Consider the following 25118-nt stretch of genomic DNA (forward strand, 5'->3'; position numbering starts at 1 on the left):
CCTCGGTTGCTTCCACCAGCGTTTGGCTGGGTATTGGATTAAATCCAGGTGGGATGCAACGCTAGGCTGAGTTACCACAGAGAAAGGGAACCGCTGCCCTCAGCACATTCACGGATGCCAGCTCCAGGAGCAGGATAAAAACGGAGGCCACCAGTAGTCCTCAGGCCCTCCCCAGCCTGACTGCAATGGCAAACTTGCCCTACTGCAGTAGTTCTTAACCAGGGGTCCCCCAAGCACGGCGGCTACTGCTGTAGTCAAAGCCTGAGCAACTTAACTTCAAGGTGCCCCCTGTGGCAGGGGCGGGAATTGCCCTGCTTGCTACTCCCTAGGGGGTCTGGCTTTTCTATGCAGAAAAACAGTTGTTGGGGCCCAGCTGGGCGGTGGAGTTTTTATGGCACGTGGGTGGGGAGCCCCTGGGCCAGCACTCCTCGAGTCAAAGCGCCTGACCTTAGTCCTGCTATTAAACAAGCAACTCTGGGGAGAGAGGCCCAGCGCCTCCCCACTTCGCCTGTGCCGGCCCTAAGGAGCCAGCCTCCCCCCGCCCGGTTACTGCGGAGCCAGGCGCTGGCTCCTTGGCTCGCTCGCTGCAGAACCACTCCGAGCTGGCCTCGCTGCCAAAGCACCCAGAGTCTTAACTTTGCCTGCTGGGAAACCGAAGAGTGAGACCGCCACTTGGATCAAGTGATTCTTCTCTCCCCCGGATCAGGGAGGGGCGAGCCGTTGTGACAGCTGCCCCCAGCCTTTACCCCTCACACATAGTATCTGTAGGGGGGGGCATTGGTCCCAGCTGTTGTGCTCCTCTCCCCATGGCACCTGGCTGCACCTTCAGCTGGTAACTCCCAATCTGCCCTCCTCACCCAGGGGAAATCACAGCCCTGGATGCTGGGCGAAGGGGAAGCTGGGGACTGGATAGGAGAATTCTGGCTACTTGCTTCCCCAGCGCTCTCAGCTCAGGCCAGGGGGAGGTGTGTGTTTTTTTGTTTGTGTGTGTGTGTGTTTTTTTTTGTCACCTGCACTCCAAAGGGTTAACAACTTTTTGTTCCCCTAATTTTAATCCTCTGCTGGGTCTGCAGCTCACGTTGTTCGGATCTGCTAGAGAGAAAGCGTTAACTATTATCTGCTTCTAGCTTGACCATCTGCTGTTGTAGAAAATTCAAAACCCTGGAGATCTACTTATATCCACATCGTAAACGAGAAAAGATGTTTTAATTAAGGGAAATCAGGTTAACTTAGCTCTAATTTACAAGCCGCCTGCTTAATGAATTGTCTGTGCTGCTCTCTCTTTGTAGAGAGTAAATCTGAGGATCTTTTTCCTCTGCAGTTCAGACACTAATTAACTAACCAAGAATTTTAGTAGCAACCCGACTTCCCTCTAATAGTTTTACCTAAAGCCAGCCTGGTCATTGCTTATACAAATTGCCAATTAAATTTGATTGATATAATGAAATTGGATTTTATTTTCACTTACCTTATCCCTCACACTGTATCCTTCTCTCTACCCCTAGAAAACACATTTCAGCCTTCACATGTGTTAGCACAGGGCCGAAAGTTATTGGCCCAAGTGCATTCCAGGCAGGTTGCTGCTAAACCAACATTTCTATTAGTTGGGAGTTAACAGGCATGATCTTGTTCCTAGATATTTATCCATATTTGAAGGTCTGTACTTACATGTTGTTTGAAGTTGGTAGGAAAGTGAAAGATCTGAGCAGCCATTCTAAAAATACATTAACAATTTCCAAAATCTATATCGCTGCTTAATTAAATATGTTATCCTGTTTATAGGATCTGTGGCTAATTATTTAGAGTCATTTAATCTACTCAATTTGCACGTTAATTAAACAGCACCGGCTTGTATTGTATGCGTGCAGCCGCCGTTGGAAGGGGAAACAGCGCCGTCCAGGGGCGGCCGGAGGGTCTTGCAAGCCCCACCGCCGGGCTGCCCGCGGAAGTTGGAGGCAGGGCTTTCGGAAAGGAAAAGCCAAGTTTCTGGAGCACTGGGGAAAGCGGCTCCTGAAGCATTAGGCAGCTAGAGAGAAACCCCCAGGGACTAGACTGTGCATGAAAGGTTCCTCCGGGGGCAAATCGGGGATTAATTTATTAGGAGATCAAAAGACGCTCCTAGGACATCTCCGTTGCAGATGATTAAGGGGCCGTTAAAAAAACAAACCAACCCCCACCTCCAGCAGAGGGAGCCGAGCTGCCTTGCCCTGGCGGGGGGGGCTGGCTCCCGTTTTGTTCTCGGGGCATGTTTAGGAAGAGGGGGCTGAACCAGCAGGGCTGATTAACTGATAAACGATGGAGCCTTCTCTTCCTAATTGTTTTTCTCCCCAGCTTCTGGCTCCTTTCACTCCATCTGTCCCTCTCCGAGCCTGTGTGTTTTCCCCCTTTGTCTCCCAACCTTTTTATTGACACCTTTTTTTCATTGCCCGCTGCTGTCGCCCTTCCCCGATCCCTTCTGCCCCATTAACCCATCGGCACGAGGCGCTGGCAACAAAGAGCTGAAATCTGATCTGCTGCTTTATTGAATCTCCATTGTTCTGCCGGGCTAATTCCCCATTGTCCCTCATTCCTGGTCATGGGCAGGCGGATGGTTGGGGGTGTTGCTTTGCTTGTTAATAGCATAACAACTAACTACCCTGCCACCTGAACCGAGAGTTACCCCCAATCTGCCCCGCCTAGAACCGGGGTTCAGAGCAAACGGAGGGGGTTCCTCCTTCTCATCAACCAAGTCTTTCATTCCAAGTTTGCACCCAGGATAATGCAGCCTGCTGCAGTGCCAGGCATGTCAGGAGGAAAAGCAGGGCTTTGCAACAGAGGATTAAGGAAAGTGGTCACTTTTGACTCAGTAGGAAAAAAAAATAAAAATCCCTCCCTGACAGTAATGAAAGCCAGGATGATATAAGTATCTTCTGGTTCACAATAGCAATTAATATGGTAATATTCCACTATTAAAGATGCTAACATTAAGATGGAACTTGTACATGGGTGAAACATTTAATATAGGGGGAAATGCATTCCTACAGCATTAGGTAACAAAGTCAAATGAAGGGGGGGGGGGAATCTCTTCTTTAAAAAAATGATAGAAAAGCCCTTCAGAATGCAGAAGGCCTGTATTTTTCTCAAAGAGAGAAAGCTTGACTCCCTGAGGTCTCTTGCTGAGCCAGGCATTAATGGTTACAGTGGTTTATAATGTTTGGTTTGCTCAGAGAGGGGACATCTTCAGAGGTTTCCTCAGCTGCCTCTTCCAAAAACAGCACCATATTTATTGAAAACGTAATGACCCAGGGCCCGATTCATGACGGGTGTAACTCCATTGATCCCAGGGATGGATCTTGCCATTGTCCTTCCATTCCTGAATAAAAACCTCAGCCAAGCCAATGGGGACACAGGCCACTGAGTATCTTGCAGGCCAAGGCCCAAGGGAAGTGGATAGGCCTGTTTTCAAAACAGGACATCCTGGTCCTAATCTGTAACAATGTTTTATTAGAACAGGCTAAATCCAGCCATGCAGTAACCCCACTGGCAAAGCTCACTTGCTATTCCTAATGCCATAAATGACTGATTTAGGGCATGTCTACATTAAGGAGTTTTGCACAGGGAGCTACACCAGTGCAGATATCCTGGTTAGGGTGGAGCCTAAATAGAGGTGATTTACATTGGCTTTAGGACAAGTGCTTCCTGGTAAGTTTCATGGGGGTCTGCACTGCATTTATGCATCCACACTGGGGATTTGTAGCTACTCCAGTGCTAAAATTCCTAATGTAGACAGGCCATTGACTGGAACCAATTTGTCTGCTAGATAGTGGCTAGAGCTGGTTGAAATTTGTCTATTAAAATAGTTTTTCCAACAGAAAATGGCTTTTGGAACAAAAGGTTTATGTCATGAAAAGTGTCCAGATTTGTGAAAACAAACCAAAAACCTTTTAAAAACCCCAAACCCTTGTTTTTATAAAGAATAAAATATTGTTTTACCAACCGTTTTCTGTTTGCAGTTGTCAAACCACCCCTCCCCCCACAAATGGATTGGTTTTAAACTGATTCCCCCTCCCAGTTTTCAGTTGTCAAAACCAACAAATAAATAAATACATAAAATAAAATGGTGGGCTTTGGGGGTTTGATTTTTTTTTAATATAAAATCCCCCCAAGTTTTCAATTAAAAAATAAGCTGATGAAAATGAAAAACAAACGGTTATTGTCAATTTACCCCTGCGGGGGAGGGGGAATGATTTCCCAACCAGCTCTAATTGTGGCTGATCCCTGCCTCCAAGGGAGTTTGAGTTGCTTCCTAGCAGCCTGGTCTTGCATCCCAGTTGTGCCCTGTATTGACCTCATCAAAACAAGAGATCAGCCTTAATTTTACATTTAATTATTTTCTCTAAACGTACAGCACTTGCAGGAAAAAAATTGATTCCTGAAGTTTGAATTTTTAAATACATTTATAACCATTCAGATGGTCTGACTAGCTGAGGGCACAGATTCTCTTTGGAATTTTAGGCCCCAGTCCTTATGTAGCTGCTTAACTTTAAGCCCCTGAGTAGTGACTTCAGTGATCACATAAATTTAAGCATGTGTATGTAAGGTCAGGGACTTATATATCAGAGCTGGCTGAATGATGCAAAAATGAGTGTTCATGAACATGGCTGGCTGTTTAACTTGTGCAGGCCCATCTTCCTTATTAATCTTTAATTGAAAACAAATTGTTTGAACAGGGGTTTGCTTGTATGATTGTTTGGGGCGGGGGGGGGGAGGCTGTTCTTTGGACACATTGCTCATATTCACTTGAGAACATCTAGTGCAATCTGATCTGCCAAAGAGGTTCCTGAACCTATCTGCCTATGAGTGCCCATGTTGGACTCTACTGTTACTTCACCAACAGGGGGGAGGGATAGCTCAGTGGTTTGAGCATTGGCCTGCTATAAACCCAGGGTTGTGAGCTCAATCCTTGAGGGGGCCATTTAGGGAACTGGGGTAAAAATCTGTCTGGGGATTGGTCCTGCTTTGAGCAGGGGGTTAGACTAGATGACCTCCTGAGGTCCCTTCTAACCCTGAGATTCTACGATCACCTCTGTAATATCCCAGGGTGTATTCAGTGACAAGTGTTCTTTTTTCAAAGCCATATTACATATAACATTAAAATATCATCCATTTAAATTGTTGTGTGAAGTGTTGTTGTAGCCATGTTGGTCCAATGATATGAGACAGACAAGGTAGGAGAGGATATTTTCCTGGTCTAATCAAAGATATTCCCTCACCCATCTTGTCTCTCATAAATGTATACCCTTTCTGTATAATTTCATAGCAAAACAAACTCTACTAGAAGTGAGTTTTTAATCCCTCTAGTTCTCTCTCTCTCTCTTTGCTTCCAAGCCTTTTTCCTCCTCCCACCTTTGTGTCACTCTCAGACCTAAACTGACTGGGAAGGATCATGAAAATGCATGGACTCTATGCAAAATGACTTGCCTCATTACCACCTTCCCTACAACCTTGCTGCCAAAGAGAAGCTTCTTACATCAGGCTCTAAAGTGACCTTGTTGCTATTATCAATGCAATGACAACACGGCGGAGAGTCATGGGGCTACATTGTTTCAAAGAATACTAAAAACCCTGGTGAAATCTAGTAATAAAGGCAATGATTTATTTCTGCTTATTTTCCTCCATTGTCTTTCATTATTCCGATAGTGGTTATAAAGTTGTAGACTGTAGGTGAAAAAGAGGACCCCAAGAAACTACTATGCAACTGGAGTTAACATAAAGTGAAAGTTGACAAAATATTATAAGGTCCAATATAATAGAATTAAAAGGCATGATCCAGGAAGAGCGGCTGAGGGAACTTAATAGAGAGAGCTTAGAGAAAAGGGGACTAGGAAACATAGGATAATTGTCCATTAATACTAGGAAGGCAGTGTAGTCCAGTGGCTAAGCACTGGAGTGGGAGTCTAGAGACCATCGGGCTATTGACTTTAATGGAACTATAACAATATCACACTAAGGATCTACCCCTTAGATTTTATTCCCAGCTCTCCCATAGACAGAGGTGACATCACTTCTGGGTGATGTCACCTCCCTGTGCCTTTGTTTCTCCTCCCACTCTTTGACTCTCTTGATTGTACGCTCTTTAGAGCAGAGTCTGTGTTTGTACAGTGCCTAGCACAATGGGCTATTCATCTCAGATGTTGAGTGCAATAGGTGCTACAGAGATGCAAATAAATAATAATTGTAGAGAAGGAAGAATTATTTAAATTAAGGTGTGGGTGATATGACATGAAGTAAAGGCCAGAAACTTTAAAGGGAACATTACAAATAAAATTCAGAATTCTAACAGGGAAGTCAATTGGGCAATGGAACAATTTATCAAGGGAGGTAAAAGTGTTAATAAATTAACTAAAAATACACTTGTACCAAAATTTGTACCAAGCATTTACTAGTACTCGTAGCCTCTTATGGCTGACCCTTCTAGTATTCTGATACCTTATCTGATCCTCCATCGGAGTTCCTCTTGGCCCATTCCTGCAAGACAGAAGGAGACAGAGAACCATCATAGCAATGATGGAAGTAGTGAAAGGCCAAGAAGATTAGTAGAAAGCCTTAGAGAAACCTTGCTGGGCTAGAAAAAAATTACACTGGAAGGCAGAGAGACCAACAAAAGGCCAAAGAGAAACACTGGTGACCAAATGATCCAGAAGGAGCATCCATAAGACATGTGGGTGAACAGAAAACAAGCAAAATAATTTGTAGCAACAAACTGGAAATATAGAAACTAAAATGTATGACTTGGAGACCATAAAAAGCCAAGCAGCATTCTCGTACCGAAGTATCACATCTAGCTGAGTCCTCCAGTCCCTAATGACTTCCTGAGAAGGTAAAGACAATCTTCATTATCAGTGTTCTGTACCATTGGATTAAGGCTTACCATTGTATAAGGCACTGCTCATGCTAACCCTAAGGAGTTGGCTGGAGACTTGCTGTGGCTGATCGTGGAGTGGGCAGGGCCATGTTATAGTAGCCAAGTTTCTCTTACCTCTGAACTTACCATCCTGATTTCAAAAAAAGTGACTGAAACGATCTCCAGTGACATTGTTCTGACATTCTTTGTCCTACTGATTGTTACTAACCTACTGACTGTGAGACAATGGGCCACATTCATCCCTGGTGTAAGTGCAGGTAACTCCACGGCTGACACTAAGGCAAAATTTGGAGGCTCTAATTCTCTGACCTACAGGTCAGATATTGAAGATAGAAATAAGCATCAGGATAAACAGGAAGGTTCAGACTACACCAATTTCACCACTCAATTATCCCATCCACATGACAAGATTTATTATTCTTCCTCCAACTCAGGAACAAAATTGGCCTAATGAAGCAACGAGGAGAAATGGAGAGAGAATGTAGAGACTGGGGAAAGGTGAATGTTTGTAATCCATGATTAGTCAGTGGAACATCAAAACTAGTGATGCCCCCAACCGACAACATTCATATTCAGAGCCAGATGCACATTAAATTTGGTGGCATGTTAAGACCCAGAGTTTTGGTTCAGGGTCAGGTGATTATACAGAGACAGGATCAGCTGGGAAAATCAGATCTGATTCTGAGCTTCTCCAAAGTTTAGAGGTGTTCAGATCCAGGGTTTGATCCATACATTAAAACCAAAAGGTGCTAAGAATCCAATGGCCTGAAGAAAACAGAACTCTGGTAGAGAACTGTTTCCCTTGCCTGTCATGTCAGCTAAACTTCTGGGGCCAAAGTCATCCCTGATGCAAGCCCATTGACTTCAGTGGGCTTACTCCCCTCCTAAAGAGACTTTGGCTCTGGCAATATACAATAAGAGTTGCGCTAAATCACAGGTGCTTGAAAGAAAGGAAACCAATAACTATCCATAATGGGATGGCAGCACTCTATGGGTTTATTGTTCAAGTGTTCAAGATGCTGGAGAATATAATTAAACTGCCTGGGAATGTATTATCGCAACAAGGAAGTCCTTTTGTCCCATCCTTCCCTGTAGAATTTGGGGAGAAATGAAATGACATCATAAGAAAGGGATTTGACTGACAGCTCTGACACATTTGACAAGGCCCGTGATATCTCACTGCTGCCTGACCCAGTGTCCATTTTGGGAGAAGGGTCAAACAGTGATGATGCTAGGGAGCTGTACCATTCCCCCTCCTTCTTAAATTCTTCATGGCTTCAGTGGGGCTGACTAGGACACTTATAAAAGTGACCTACAAACAGTAACTCTCAGCACAAGAGGGAGAAGCCTGGATTTAAGGATAGTTAGGGGCTTATATACAGCATTCCAGAACATGGTCAGAATCATGATATATAGCGCAGGTCTGAGCTGTGCAGCACAGCACAAAAGGTTCAAGCAACCTAGTAAAGCTGGTGTGAGTACCATTGAACAGGTCCCCGTAGGCCTCTGACTAAGTCATTCTAGCCGCTTTATTCTCTCTCTTCCATCCTAATGTGCTTAACGATAAATGACCCCTTTATTTCTTATATCTCCACTTCATTTTTTGCTTCCGATGAAGCAGTAAAATAAGAAAGTGCCGAAGCTGAGTTCTTACTGTAAAGCGAGTGATGGTGCTTGGAACTATTCCTGGGGGCTCTCAGCTCACTCTGAGCAGTTATGCCATAGGCACAAATGGCCACTTCGGATTTTCCTTTATGACTCAGGGCCCAATTCTGCTCCCAGTTACCCCCATGAAAGCCCATTGGGTTTGCACGGGGTTGGGAGAGCTGCATCTCGCTTTGAGTTTCTATTTGAAATTCACTGGATACTCATTCCTATACCTCTTCCCCTGCCTCTAGCTCCAGTAGACTGTTTTGCTACAGGCTGCCATCAGGTTCTTTATTCCCTAAGGAAGGCAGGGTTGGTTCAAGATAGTTCAGGCTGAACTGGGACCAGGGTTAGTTAACTAGTTAACCCACCATCGGACATCTGAATGAACTGGTAGCAGTCTGAATCCTTAGCACTCTAAAGATAGCCACCCTGAGCAGAAGGACAATAGCTTGCTGTTTATTAGTATAATTTTTAAAGGTGCCTCCTTGCGCTTATTTGTTATGTGGTTAAACATTTATTATTTATATTTAATTTTCTTCAGCTAGAAGGGGCATGACTGGTGGGGGAGCATTTGCAGATTCAATGTTGCTGTTACACGCTCTTATTTATGTAACCTTGGCCTCCCTCTGGGGGCTTTCGTTTCACTGCATTCTATCCTCCTCTTAATTGGCCTCACAGATCACGCCTTTTGCCCTGTCTCACCTACATTCTTGCAACTCATAATTTCTAAGATATTAGATGTGGTTGAAACAGAAGAGTTTTGTGAATTAAAGCCAAGAAGTTTTCTACCATTCTTAAACCTTTTTTTTTTTCTTCTCCATTCTAGGTCTTGGGGTGTGGTGAAGCTTACTTCATTAATGTTTGGAGAGTGCTTTGACATGCTTGAGAAGGCCAAAGTGTTGTTATTGTACTTGAACTGACCATTGTATTGATTGTCCTATGAGCTCAGGTACCTTGCAAAGTAGACATTTCAGATAATCTTGCTCTCAAACCTGAGGTTTATTAACCAAACCATTCAACATTAATTACAATCAGAGGGGTTTAGACCTGTAAGCAATTGGCTAATCTTTCAGGAGTTACTGATGCCATCTCATTGTAACATGCTACAAGAAACAGACAAGTGACCATAAGAGTCTTCCCATTGACTTAAGTGGGTTTGGGATTGGCCCCCAAATCCTCATCCCACTGAAGTCAATGGAAGTTTGACTCCAAGGCTGTCTATGGACTCCTGTATGTTTAAGTGGTATAAGGCCAACCACCTGACACTATTCACTATGACTCACAGATCTACCCTTCTACTCCAGACCTGTCTCCTTCTGTCCAGATTAAAATCTCTGCCTGTCTCTCTGACATCTCCTCATGGGTGTCTATGTGTCAGTTAAAGCACAACATGGCTAAAACAGAGTTCCAAATATCCCCCTCCCAAGCCCCTCACCCCTAGCTCCCTTTCTTGATCACACCACCATCTTGCTTGTCACTCCAGCCTGTAATCTAGACACCATCTTTGACTTGGCCCTCTCTCTCCAGGTCCTCACATCCAGATTACACCTAAATCTTGCAGATTCCTTCTGCAAAACATCTCTAAACTATGGTCTTTCCTGTTCAACCACACAGCTAAAACTCTCATCATCTGACACCTTGATTACTGCAACATCCTTTTCTCTGCCTTGACAGATGTGATCTTGCCCCACATCCATCCATTCAGAATGTTGCTGCAACTATCACCCTCAACAGCCCCAGGGAATTCACCAGACAAGCACTACATTGACTTGGCCTTCCAGCTAAGCCCCAAATCTCCCAACTACAAATGTCACCAAGCCATTGTCTGGGACAAGAGGGGGAGGGCAGGATGACCTGACCACCACAGAAAAGGTGGGGGGAGAAAAGACTCCCAAGAGAATGTAGAGCTACTTATAAAAGGGGTGTATCAATATTTAGTTTAGCATCATCTACACCTGAAATCTTTAGTCCCATCTTCCCATGTGTTCTTTGACCTCTCAGGTAAGTCCAAAGTTTCCTAGGGTGGCAGTCTCAGTTGGTACACAGTTCTCTCCCTTACCCCAACGTTTGTAATTGTTTTTCCTCCTGCCTCTTTCTGGAGCTGTTTTTTCCCGTTACTCCTTCCGCCTCCCAGTCTCCTTGGGTGTTGCCTCACTTCCTCCTTATACAGACCCCAGTTTCCTCCCACTCCCAGTAGCCTCTGAAAGGAGAGATTAATTGGAGTCAGCTGCTTGGGATTTTTTTCTCTCCCTTTGTGACAGTTCACTCTGTCACACAGCCCATCGCTTTGACCTTGTCACCCCTCTCTTTGAATGCCTCCAGTGCCTCTCCCTTCTCTATACATCAAATATTTCACTATTGAAATATCAACACCTGCCTGTGATGGGCTCAGGATACCAGCCTCCGTCGCCCACTTGTTAAATTTTCAAACAAGCACCTTAATGCTTTCTGCCCCTCACATTTGGGAGGAGCATTTGTAAACCTCTGCAATCAACCTCATTATGCTCCTTCAAATCCCTCCTTCAAAGTCCCTCTGCTGTGACACCTGATGGTGATGAGGCTGCTGGTGTACTGAGCCACCGCCCGCCATGCTGACCAATGTTGTCTCATTGTTTCCTTGTCCTCCCCTGTCCGTCTGTATCCATTCATTGTCTCTTGTCTTCTGCTTCGATTGCAAGCTCTTTGGGACAGGGACCATCTTTCTGTTCTTCATCCGACACCTAGCACAATGGGCTCCTAGTCCTGGACTAGGGCTCCTACATGCTATGGCAATACAAATAGTAAATAAAAATAATACTAAGAAAAAAGTCCCAAAGGAAACACATTTCCTCACCCATTTCCCTTAGTCATTCCCTTTTCTTTAGCATAATTAAGTTTCTTCTCGCTGCTGGGTATGGGCTGCTTTGGCTCTCAGATCCTTTCTGGATGCTCTTGGGAAAAAAAGAGTAAATTGTTATTTATCTGAGAAAAGCGTTTAATCAGTGGATGAAATCTGCTCTTTGAATCGGGGTGTGTGCACTTGGTTGACATGGAGGAGTGACCAATAACTGTTAGTTCAAATGCCTGTCCAGTTGTGGTTTCACACAGCAGCAACTCTCTAGGGACAAAAAGTGCTGCACATGTCTGCGTGTTGTTTAGCTAGTTACAATTACATATACTGGAAATTTGGCGGGGGTGGGGGGGTCAAGGTGATTAAGTGGAGCTCAGAACCTGCATCATCTTTAGTGCTTTCCAATGCAAAACTCTTGCAGTGGTCTGGAGAGCGATTAGTGCAGAATCCAACTCCACAAACTCATTTTTTTACCCTTCCCATATGCTTCGTTAGTCCTGAAAAAGCGACTGTGCTGGATAAAGACTTAGGACCCAATACTGCTAATTTAATAAGAGGAAGCAATTCACCCTGTCATAAGTGGATGCTCAGAAGTAGGGCAAACACTTGCAACACATGGCCACAAAGTTACTAGACAATGACATTCTGTTATTTAGTGATTGATTGATTACTAGACAATGATAATCTCATGAACACACAGGACATAGGTCTGATTCCAGCCTACAATCTGAGTGAATCAACACATCCAAAACTGTATTCTATTCTTTTGAGGTTCTTATACTGTGGCCATCACCATGGTATCAGTTACTATCTCATTATGTAAGAAACTGAACACACATTTAATCAGTGTAAGTCGGATTTGCTTCTTAGTTGCTAGTGGCTCACTACTACTGTACGCAATACACAGTAGGGTTCTGTAGAGTGAGCAATCACATCACCTTCTAGTGGATGGATTCCCCTCTACAGAGGATGGACCAAATTCAGACTAGGTGTAAACAGGTGAAACTCCTATGGAAGTGTCTAGGCCAGATTCCACAGTGGTGAAAAATGTGGTGTTAATTGGGTAGAAAGTGAGTGATTTTTTTGAAAATGCTGAGAACTTGATGAGTCTTCAGTGGAAGCGGCCAGGCATAGTGAGTAGGATGAGTGGAACTGGAGAAATAGGGTTAGGTTTTAGGAGGGACCTAGTTCAGTGTGACTCCATGAGCTCAGGAATGCAAGCAGAGAGGTCAAGCTGCTAGTTCTCAAATTGTAGTGCATTAGCATGTAACTCACCATGCTTAATGTGGATCTTTTCCCTACAACTTTGCCTGCAGCATGACTGGTTACTAATGTAACAGTCAGCACATTTGAAAATTTGGCCAATTATTTAAATGCCTAAATATGATTTAGGAGCTCCTGCGTTTGAAAGTTTTATTATGACCGTGTAGCATGTGAAGTGAATTTGGTGCCCGCAGTTCATTTTCCAGCTTCCAAAATCCAGCTGCACCGATTGGCACCCTTTTTGGCAATCTCAACAAAGCCACAGAGAAGTGAATGAAGGCAAAGCCTCAACTATCATTTCCTTCCTAGAGATGGTCCCTCCAGGTCAGGGTTGGGTCACATTGGCAGAGCTGGGTGGGAAAACTGTACTCTTCTGTGTATGAACAGAGGCCTTCATTCTCTAGGGCTATCAGGCTGAAACCTGTCACTCTTACCAAAGTGGAACCTTTCACCGAATTTGCATGGAAAAATTAAGACAATAAGAGAAAAACAAAGGGGAGGATAAAGTTTAATTTCTTTTGAAAGTTGTGGCTTTGGACTTTCCTTCCATAATGAATCCTCCTCTCAAGACAACCCAAATAGAACAACTAGCCTGTGACACGTTCTGCAGACTAAGCTGCAGTGGCATTCAAACGGGGATGCACATCTGGCACACACGTGTTCCATGTTGCTTTTGTCAGCCAACCATCAATCAGATTATTTTAAAGACAAATCATTCAGGGTTTTCATGCAGATAAAGGAAGGGAAACACATTTATAGGTGATAAAAGTAGATACATTTTACAAAGCCTGTGACCAGTGGAACCCACCGCCACAAGATCTTTATGAAGTTAAGAGATTAGTAGGATTCAAAACCAGATTAGATCTTTGTATGACTAACTAAGGGGGGGGATGCCCCTGATAAACTTTTACAGCTGTAACCCAATCACTAACTGCTTGGGTTTAAAAATAAACTGTTCCTCTCAATGGTAAGGTTATTCCATAATTGTCATTGTGGCACTTTTATACTTTCCTCTGAAGCATCTGTTACTGGCCAGAATTAGAGCTAGGAAATTGGAGTAGATGTTGTTATGCTGGAGGGTGTTGGTAGCTGCCAGCCCTGCATGTCTTTGATCTATAGGTAGTGTGGCCTTGGGAGGAAGCCAAGAGAGGGAGAGTGCTTTGTTTGGTCAGGGTACTGGCTAAAAGCAGACGTGCCTTTCTAAACAAGGAAACTGCCTCCTGTTGTTTGGTCCTACTGTGTTAGGGGGGAAATGACGTTGTGTGCATTTTTTTGTAAATAAGCGATTTTGCCCAAGCGATTTTACCTGACTTTATCATCAGTTTCTCCTCGTAACAGAAACAACCCACAAGTCCCCAGATATTGGCTAATCACTCAGGCCAAAAGGGGGAACAATATGATCTACTGTGGTATTTCCTGGGTTCCTAGAGGAATCAACTAATCCTCATTGTCTCCCAGTTCAGTCTTCTCCTTGGAAATTCTCCATGTACCAACTCTAAAACATTCCAGATGACTTTTGAATAAAGTGAGGTACTCAGCATTGCCGTTTTTTTTTTAATAGCATAACGCATTAAAGATGCCTGCAATCTCAGTGCATGCTGTACAGTGGGGGACTCCGAGAAAGGCAAATTTTTGCCCCATCAAATCTTAAATTCCAGTAAGAGTTTCCGGACGCTGCTAGTCTCTTCACCAGATGTTGACTGAATGTGTCTGAATAGTGCTGCCTCTTTGGGGGATGATAAGAAGAGGGCTGTGTACTGCTCAATTGACAAGCTCAATTGACATGCTCAATTTCACTCAAAGATGGTGCAGACACAATAACATTTTTCCTGCTGATGGTGTCCATGTGTCTCTCCCCATCTCACTAAACTCTTTTACACTCTGGGACATGCTGAAAGTGTGTGTTCCTTCTGCTCCAGGAGATGCACATGTCTGCTGGGGAGGAGAAGGTGCATGGCCTCCAGCAGTTTATTTAAGAAAAAATACCCTCCCAGTGATCAATGTGTGCATGGAGTAGATGTATGGTTTCAATTCTGTCCTAGAGCTATGGATCATTTAATGTTGTCAACACATACACATCCTTCTCAAACATCCCACTGAGAATTTCTGGGGCCCGTAGACAGCTTAAAGCTAGCGTTACAGCAGCAGCTTCGTATTTGCTTTCAGGTCCACATGCATTTTTTAATACTTAAGCTTGCATAATTGCTGCTGAATTTCTAATTGCTGAGTGACTTCTTCAAAGGGGCAGAGGCACACTAGCAAAAGGATTCCAGCAGCAGGGTGGGAATGAGGACTTTTGCCGGCTTGTGATTTCCCAGCACATGTTCAGAGGTTCATCATTGTGATATTCAAGATATCCTCAAGGATAAGTTGGCTGGAACCTCCTGGATCAGTTGATATTCAGGCAAGTTTTCTTCCTGCACATGAGATGGCTTTGATGAAATGGCCAAACAGCCACAGATTGGACATACCTGCCTTAAAATACTTTTAGCACCTCAGTTTTCTCAGAGGGTCTTCGCCTTCAGAGTTTGCTCTCTAGTGGGGTCTGATAAAGCCCTGAGTCTGGTGGCTCCAGAACACCATGGCAGACCTAACTGTTCAATCAGGTGTGGAGTTGTCGAATACCATGTTGACATGCGGGTACACTTCATGAAGCAGAGTGTGCCAAAGGCACCCTGGCATGCAGGGGATTCTTGGTCATCACATGACTGATTTAGGTGGGGGAATAAAAGGGAAGCTGGTTGGAAGAAAGCTATCATAAGGGGTAGGTTGTTGTCTCCTCCCAGTTGGCTGAAGCTTGAAAAACTAGTGGTTAATACTGATGGTATGTCTACACTACCCACTTGATCGGCAGGCAGCGATTGATCCAGCGGGGGTTGATTTATCGTGTCTAGACGCGATAAATCGACCCCCGACCACTCTCCCGTCGACTCCTGTACTCCACCGCCGTGAGAGGCACAGGCGGAGTCGACGGGGGAGTGGCAGAAGACACCACGGTAAGTTGATCTAAGTACGTTGACTTCAACTACGTTATTCACGTAGTTGAAGTTGCGTAACTTAGATCGATTACACACACACACACACACACACACACACACACACACCAGTGTAGACCAGGCTCGAGTAGTCTAAGGTGATTTGTTCTGGTTTTGAGTTTTGTTCCAGCCCTGAGGAGTGAGTGGTATTTGGGACTTGAATGTCTTTTTCCCCAGTTGGTGAGGCAAGGCAGTGAAGATGCAATAAGCAGTCTTGTGGAATGGACTTTGTAATTTGTATTTATTTTTGGTGGAGTCTAACATGCTCTGGGAAGAGTGCCAAAGAAATCACTGAAGGGAGGCAATGGAGTGTAATGGTTAGAGTATCAGAATGGGAGTCAGGAGGCTGCTGGTTGTGGGGCTTTGTGCAAATTACTTAGGGGAGATTTTTCAAAAGCACATGTGGGAGTTAAGTGCCTAAGCGCCTTTTGTGCCTTTGAAAATCTCTCTCATAAATACTCCAGGCCTCAGTTTCCCCATCTGTAAGAGGAGTTAGTAATATTTTGCTCAGATTGCAAGGCGCTGTGAGAATTGTGGCTGATGGGCTCTCTAGTTCTAGTGTATCTACAGAATGTGCTCTGAGAAAGGTTAGGACACTTTGCACAAATCTAATATGAACAGAATTGGAATAGGCCTTAGCTGAAGCTTGCTATCTTGATATTAACAAAAAAAAAAAGTGTTCTCCCCTCATCCTTTCTCTCCCATTCTGGAAATGGCCTAGCTCCAGCTCAGGCAATGGGACTCTAGATTGTCTTGCTTTTCTATTTTAAGGAGTAGATTTTCCCCAGGTGTTCTTTCTGGCCCCAGCCATGGCCAGTTGGCACTCCATGAATGTGACCTCCACACAACCCCCTTTAGGGTCCATCAGTGCGTTTCCTTCATCAGCCACTGTTGGGGCGAACCTTTGAGGGGCCCAGTTCCTTGTTCTGCCATGATGCCATTGTGCACTATCCACACCACAGTTGCATAGCCCCCCTCTGGTGCACACAACCTTTCCCACCAGGTGTAAAGTCTTTGGGGCTAATTCCGAGGTCCCCCTGCACAGGGGGCATTGCAGGGCGTGTCTGGCACAGGGGCACGTACAGGGGTGTAGCCTGAGGATTCTTGAGCCTGGCTATTCCCTAGCTTTCATAAAGTCCCCCAGGGCATTCAGAGCTGGCCTAACTTGTTTTGGGAGCTGAATCAGCCCCCAGCAACCACAGGATTGTGGCGTTGCAGGCTTGCACGATGATCCTGGAACTAGGATATGCACCCCATAGGGATCAGATTTCAGAGTAGCAGCCGTGTTAGTCTGTATCCGCAAAAAGAACAGAAGTACTTGTGGCACCTTAGAGACTAACAAATTTATTAGAGCATAAGCTTTCGTGGGCTACAACCCACTTCTTCGGATGCATATAGAGTGAAACATATATTGAGGAGATATATATACACACATACAGAGAGCATGAACAGGTGGGAGTTGTCTTACCAACTCTGAGAGGCCAATTAAGTAAGAGAAAAAAAATTTTTGAAGTGATAATCAAGATAGCCAAGTACAGACAGTTATGAATTCCATCCACCGTATTCTCCATACACTGCAGCTGTGGAAGGAATGGCCTAAGAGTGGAAATCAAACCAAGCCGCGTCTCTTGCAGGGCCATGCCCAGGGCTACATCCAGGGCATCTGGCCAGCCTGATTCCATTGATTGTGTATTTACATTTATTATAGTGGAGCCCAGAGTAAATTACTTTACAGCTCTGACCATTAAATATAATTTGTCTTACTCCAGTAGGTCTAAATTGTTCCCAGTTTTATCTGCCACTTGCTCCCTTCAATTATCTGCCATCAGAAAAAGTTTACAGTTGTTGCTAAAATACCCGTTTGCTAGGGTTTGCAATATATTTACTCTCCACCTCTATAATTTACAACTTACATTCTGTGATTAGAATGAGAAGTGGCTACTATGAGAAATATTCATACAAAATCAATACTGAATGAGGTGCTGCCACCTTTTGATTTAACCTAATTCACCTCATGGGTCCAAATACATCCCTGGTGTGACTCCTTTGCTCTAAGTGGAGTTACACCACAGACGGGGCTGGCCCTTAGAGTTTATATTTCATCTCAGCTCTACTTTAATAGAACTGGCATAAATGTATTATGAGGGTTTCCATAGTGAACAGGAAGGATGCTAACAAAAAGGCTGGTGAATTGGTGAAATGTAACATAGGGTTTTCAAGCTTTAGCAAAAGTAGCATATAACCATTTGTGTTCATTTGCTAGAAAGCTGTGATCCTGGAGCAGTCCACACACTTACACCAGGCTTGAATTTGGTTTCTTTTCTGAAAGCTAAGTGTTGAAGGTATGCTCCCAAGTGACAAGAGATTGCTTCTCCTCCTATGTCCCATCGTGTTGATTCCAATCTGCTGGGAAACTCACTTCCTGGAGTTGTTCTCTTCAGGATCAATAGCAGAGCACTCAGCTGCCTTGGGCCATGGAAGGAGCTTACCTGGGTGGCCTATTAGACCTCAGCTTTGGTGAGTTTCAGGCCAGCGCATGGCTCAAAGTGTCTAATCAAGACTTTAACTGAATGACACATAAGGTTTTGGGGGCAGGGCCTATCGCCTATTATATGTTTGTACCGTACCTAGCACAATGGGGCAATAATGATGTTTATTAATACTACTGCTAATAATAATTAATAATAATGTTCCCATAGCAGATTCTGGGGCCCAATTATTGGACCACACTTTTGCTGGCGTGGTCTTTGAGTATAATTTTTGTACTGTGCTTCCAAGGCATTAAGTGCTACAATAAATTGATCAAAATATTTTTACTGTGCTAGGAACTTGTTTGAACACACTGAATTGGTAAATGTATTGTTCAGCTGCACAGGTGTTAGGAATGATGTTTTACCAGTCCTCCTATTACAGCGCTTAACACGCTGCCAGGTACTAATGAACTGATTCAGGATCTTTTACTTCGAGCAGTTCCATTCATTTCTTCTTCAGAAAGAAGTTCACGCTTTTGGCTAGCGGCTCACAGCTCTAATGCTAGAGTTGGGGACACTATTCACAGAAAACAGCTTACATGCCAAATATAACCCCCTTTCTCTGTTTATGAAGGGCCCTGATACAGCACAGCACTTAAGCATGTGCTGCTTTTTCAGCATGTGAGCAGTCAGTCCATTGGCCTTGTGGTTTAAAATTAAGCACACACTTAAATCCTTTGCTGCATCAGGGACTTGTTGTCCAGAATTCTATGATAAATGGGGACAAGAGCACATGGGCTGTTTACCAGGACTGCCGCTTCAAGCCTTTCATGCGCTGTAACTAGTCACCTCTGTCACCTGCTATTATTTCTTTCCCCTGATTGGATGGCTTTCAAACCCTGCAAGCTTTCAAGATTGCTGGGTCAATCGGCAGGCGTATTCATGACACCTTCTCTTCCCACAAACAAAAATTTGCTCATATGAAACATCACAGGGCGGCTGGCCCTTTAACAGAGATCAGTCTCAGCTCCATCTATGACACAATTAGCTGCCTCCCAGCCTGAGCATGGAGTCAAGTGATAGCCTGATGAACACCTGGGCCTCATAAAAGGGCTGAGAGCATGCACTTGAGAGAGGAAAGAGAATTGCTGTGAGAGGGATCCTGGGAAAGCAGCCTGGGAGCCGGCACTCCATACCAAAGCAAGGAAGGACTCAAAGGTGGCCTAGAAGGGGCAGAAGAACTGTTTGTTTGTTTGGATTTTTAGTTGAACTGCTACCCTGGAAGGGGTTAAATTGGTTTAGGGACTGAGCTGGAGGGCCAAGCCCTGGCAATAGCCAAACCAGGCTGTAGGATTTACTGAGGCAGCACTGCTGCAGAGCCACCACCTCTCGCCAGGAGGGGGTGCTCTGGAGCCAGCAGAACATTTACGGCCACCAAGCACAAGGACTGCAGCTACCGCTAAACAGGGCCGGCTCTGGCTTTTTTGCCGTCCCAGGCAAAAAGCCTCCGGCCGCCCCGTGGGGAGGGCGGTGAGCCCCGTAGCCCCGTGGGGAGGGCGGTGAGCCAGGGGGAGGGCGCCAGAGGGGAGGGCGGCCGGAGCCCTGGGAGGAGGGCGGCGAGCCCCGGCGGGGGCTCGGCTCTCCCCCCGGTGGCCAGAGCGCCGGGGGCAGGGCGGCGAGAGGGCAGCGAGCCCCGGCTGGGGCTCGGCTCTCCCCCCAGCGGCCAGAGCGCAGGGCGGCGAGCCCCAGCAGGGGCTCGCCACTCTCCCCCCAGGGGGAGGGCGCGGGGGGGAGGGCGGCCAGAGCGCCGGGGGGAGGGCGGCGAGCCCGGCTGTGGCCCCGCTCTCCCCGGCTGCCGGAGCGCCGCGCCGCCCCCCTCCAGGTGCCGCTCCAAGCACCAGCTTGGTTGCCCGGTGCCTGGAGCCGGCCCTGCCGCTAAAGCAAATGTGAAGTTTTCCATGGAACGCATGTTTAGAATTGTCTCTCACAGCATTTTCTCAGTTCTGTCCCCAAACACCAAGAATGGAGGAAACCCAGGAAGATATAGCAAGAGTTTACAGAATGTATCACAGTGAATTGTTCAGCTCTGCCTGCTCCACATGCAAATGTCGTTATCACAGATCTTTTTTTTACCAGAGATATTTGGGCATTCTGAATAAATGACCCAGCAGCTTTAAACTCTTGCTAGACTGTTAGGAAATGCAGGTGTGCTGTATGTCAGAGGAAAGTAGATTTTCTTGGATGTGTGGTAAGAATTGACCTCTTGTACACCTGGCCAGCATAATTCTCATCATATGGTATAGGGCATTAATAGTCTCCCTGGGATCACATGGGCATTAATAATCTCTATGCACATAAAATACAGGCAGAACATCTGAGAAGTTGTTAGAATTGTATCAGTTCACAAGAGTGTCATCAGTTAGCCCAATTCATTTCTTTCAAACATCTACGCGCCTTGCACTGAGTAGCCCCACATCCTGTGAAGGAGGTTGTTGTGTGCATTTCAGGAGGAATGGCAGCCATCTGGTACGTCCCTTCTCCCCATCCCCCAGCCAGCACTTCCTACTTTGGACATTAAACTGGATACCAGTAGACTGCCTCCTTTCTCCCTCTGGTGGAAGAGCATTTGTAGGGATCTTGCCCTTTGCAATGCTCCCTCTCAAAATAGATTTCCCACCTCCAGACTCTCTGCTGACCTTGCTCTTCTGAAACGCCTGTTCCTATGGGGGTCTATCTACACTAGACCATTTTATCTGGAGTTAACTGATTTCTGATCCTTACGGTTAAGAACAAATATTTGTAGCCTGCATCAAGTGTGTGGCGAATGTTCACACTAGCTTTTACAAACATGCTAAGAATCTCAAGTTAATGGATTGTACAAAAGTCTAGCAAAGACAGGGCCCTAGAGGGCTTTTCAATCATGCATTGCGGCCTTGTGTTAACACCATTGAAAAATGCCTCCTTTTGCCTGTCAAGACAGAGCCCTAGAGTGAGTCAGGCCCAGTATTTTTACACTACAAATCAGGGGCTAAAATAAAGAGGAAGGGGAACGCAACTTTCTCTTCTCTGCTAAAAGCAGAGGATGGCTCCCTCTTCTCTCCCTTGAAGGAGCAATGTTCCCCCATTGATTCCCGCTCCTCCTCAGCTGGTATGGTGAAAAGCTCCTGCTCTGTTTCAACCTACTTTACAAAATGTTGAAGGAAAGGCAGAGATTTCAATACTGGAAAAGCCCCAAATCCTATCTCACGGGAGCCAATGGAGGTTAAAAAACAATGTTTTCAAATGGCAACTTTTTCAAAGTTAAACCCTAGGAGTGTTCTCATCTTCTAGCAATAAGGCAACATTATTAATAATGTCGAACTAAATGTAGTGCTGGGAGCTAGGATATCTGTGAAAGGTGAGTCATTGTTACTGGGCTACAACACACTTTAAGTGGGACATCTCGGGTGCAGCTGTAAAGTACCAATAATCCAAAATCAGAGCAACTTCAGGCAGCGGATGTTAAGCAATGAAATGGTGCCACCTGATGGCACATGGTTGCAAATGCTACCCAATAATATATTTGTGTTAGGAATTTCTTTACTGGAATAATGATCATTCTGTAAATAATTCAGTAGCTTCAAGCTGCCTCTACCTGGACATGGGCTAGGATGGCACAGCTACCTTATGGTCCAGTAAGGAAGCTGATTGGCAAAGGGGTGAATTGGCCTAAAATGCTAGGGATTAAAATACCGTTGCCTATTAACAGATCAACAAGAGACAGATAAGCTACAGGCTATAAAATTTGCCTAGGTGGTGAGGGCCTCTGCAAGGATCTTGACACAACTTAAATCCTGCAGGTGTGACGTGTGGGGGAGATGTGCGTGTAAGGAGCAAATGCAAATGCTGGGCAGCCTTCATATCTCCTGCATACTGGGGAGAGAGATCCTCAGATTTATGTAGGCACCAGGAAATCAATCAGAGCTAGGTGCCTAATAGACTGGTGCGGGGGGGAGAGGGGGGCGGGCTGTTGGTAAGGGACAGCGGAGGGCCCACATAGGAATTCAGTGGCCAAAACCGCACATAGGCGATGCAGAATCTGGAATAGTGGCTGCAGAGGGACCTGCACTACAGCCGGTAGCCTGTCTGCAGATTGGGCTGTGTGAATTCCCTCCACCTGTCCCAGCTGAGTTTCCACATACAAACCCTGGTTATTCTAATTTCACATGGAAACAGCAAAAATGTGTGCTGGTGAAAACTGGTGTAACTCCACTGCAGTCAAGCGAGCTACACTGATTCATGCCAGCTGAAGATCTGGCCCTCACACTCCAACTTTGATGGTTCACAAGGCACATGTTTGTACCATACCAACACCAAACCCCAAACATCTTTTTTTTTCTCTAAACCACCCCAATAATGTGAGCAAATTTCAACTGTAAACAACAAGCATGAAAAAACAAAAAACATTTAAACCTTCTTTGTGCATCAAAAAGAAGCCAAAAAGTGCACATATCCTTTCTGCAGGTCACCTTTAGTAAAACAACTGACAAGCAGAACAAATGTGAAATCTCCACGAGAAAGCAGACACAGTGAGTCATTTTAACATTCTGCATTTGAAATGCAACACAACATGGCAGCCACACCAGAGCGAGTAGAGAGGTTCCTCCACATTTAAAGATGCAGAATACATTAAAAAAGAATGACAGCAGTCCCATCCCATGATACAGCTATGCACAAGCATGCATGAGAGTTTTGTCCCACTATGAGTTGCAGAATTGGGCCCTTTCAGAATCTTTGTAAAATGTTTCTTTTCAAAGTTTTCCACCCATCATTGTTTGCTCACATTGAGTGACGTTTCTTCTAATTTTCCTTTTCTATAAGTCTGTGTCTTGTGCATGCATGAAAAAAAATAGATACAAACTTTACTTTTTAATTAAGAGAATCATAAGAGGGCCATTAAAACGTACAGAACTTGTCTTTGTTATTCCTCTTTTAAAGTTATTCATGAATATAAAATTGCTTTGATCATATTTTGCTTTTATTTGCTATTTCCCCAGGCTAAAGAGTTATATATTTATCTTACAAATTAGGTTAGTTATTATGGTGTTCCTGCTATTATATATCACCTTTAACTTTGTTAGTTTGTGCGGCATATTAAATACTGTTAAATAAAATTTGCCATACCAGAACATTTTTCAGCCTAGTCTGGAATCCAGGGCCCTGATCCTAGGGAACTGTCCACTTGGAACAGCTTGCATGGTTGGGGCTGAGATGAGATGTGTGTTGGGGGAAAAGGGTTTTTGACTTCTAAGGGCTTGTCTACACAGAGAATTATTCCTGATTAATTATTGACTCCATGTATAGCTGCTTTTATTTTGGAATAAGAGTGCCTTATTCCAAATTAGCTTAATCCAGTTTGGAAATGGATTAACCTAATTTGGAATAAGAGCATCCACCCATGGAGTTCGTCAAGATTAAGTAATCTGCTTTAAATTCACATCCTACCTTATTCCAGATTGACTTTCATGTGTGTTGCAACTTAAGGGAAAGGATCCCCTTCCCTTACAAAGAGATAGTGTCAAGCAGGGCATTGTTTAACTCAGCTCGCCAAAGTGCCATTTAAAGCTGTAGGGATAAATTCTGTACTGTACCCCGAGAGAAACAGGGTGGGAGCCACATTTGTGCTGCTCAGATTTGGGGCTGATTGGCTTGATTTAAAGTAGAGCAGCCCACCCAGCTGGCTATGGGCTGTTCCCAGAATCTCCATAGCACTGAGTGCTCCAGGGCTGCTTCTGGCAGCCATATGCTCTGTTATTGCCCCGGGGGGTGGAGCATGCGGGACCATCTCTCCTGTCAAATGTATCTGAAATTCATGTACGGAAAATCTTGGAGGCATCTCCCTAGAAATGTGTTCTAATAATATTGACATCATCCCAAGATAAGATACAGAACTAGCCAAATCACAGCCTCAAAACTCAGGGATAAACTTCAGGGATTAAGGAAGTAGCTGAGCTGTCACTCTAAAGCTGATCATAGGCTCGTTTAACGATCACATCCCATAAGACAGTCCTTTCAATTATGTCAACCTGTCTGCTCTCCCTAGACTCTAATTTTAGAGCAGCAGTAGCTAATATTCTTGGAAAACTGATCCGCCTCTACAGATCTATCCTCTCTCTGCCTGCTGCTGTTAAAGGAGTATCCTGTGGGGACATCTTACTGCTTTACTTCCCCTTCTGTAATAAACCTAATAAAAATAGGTACCATTAGGTTGCTCTGTGTGTGTGTGCGTGTGTGTGTGTGGTCTATTTAAGGCACTTATCGGAGATGCATAATGGAGATGTCACATTTCATTCACAGTGGGACCTGGTGGCAGTGCAGGGTCACTGCAATAAAAATAAAATTAAGTTTAAAAAGCCCAAGACAAAATTACAAGCAGAAAAAAGAAACAATATGAGCAGAGGTCAGTAACTCCGCCTTATGGAGGTAAACACCAGCTGGAGTTAAGTATTTATGCAAATGCTGCTTCAAGGTAGCAATGGCTTCGTCTCAGTGATAAACAAACACGTGGGTTGTTCCAAAGGAGTGCAAAGCAGAACTGTGATTAGCAGCAGCATTAGCTCAGAAACTATGAGTAAGAGCAATACCAAGGACACTGCTATATTATTACCTATTTGAATATGCTCCTGGGAGTTTTGATTGATTGAAAGCCTTAGGTTATGTTTCCCAACTGGGGGTGCAGCCTAGTCCAGCGGGACAGAAGGCAGAGACAGCTATGTTCTTATGGCCCCACCCCAACAGTGTTTGAGTGCATCCCAAACAATAACTCTCTCTGTCGTCCTTCACAGCCTGTCAGATAAATAGCATGAAGAGCTCTGAGTAGCTCAAAAGCTTGTCTCGCTCACCAGCAGAAGTTGGTTCAATAAAAAATGTTACCTCACCCACTTTGTCTCTCAGGTAAATGACATGACCGGTTGTGATCTGTTGGT

Source organism: Terrapene carolina, unplaced genomic scaffold (assembly GCF_002925995.2).
Source record: "Terrapene carolina triunguis isolate 2854851 unplaced genomic scaffold, T_m_triunguis-2.0 Scaffold93, whole genome shotgun sequence".
NCBI classification, from domain to species: Eukaryota; Metazoa; Chordata; order Testudines; family Emydidae; genus Terrapene; species Terrapene triunguis.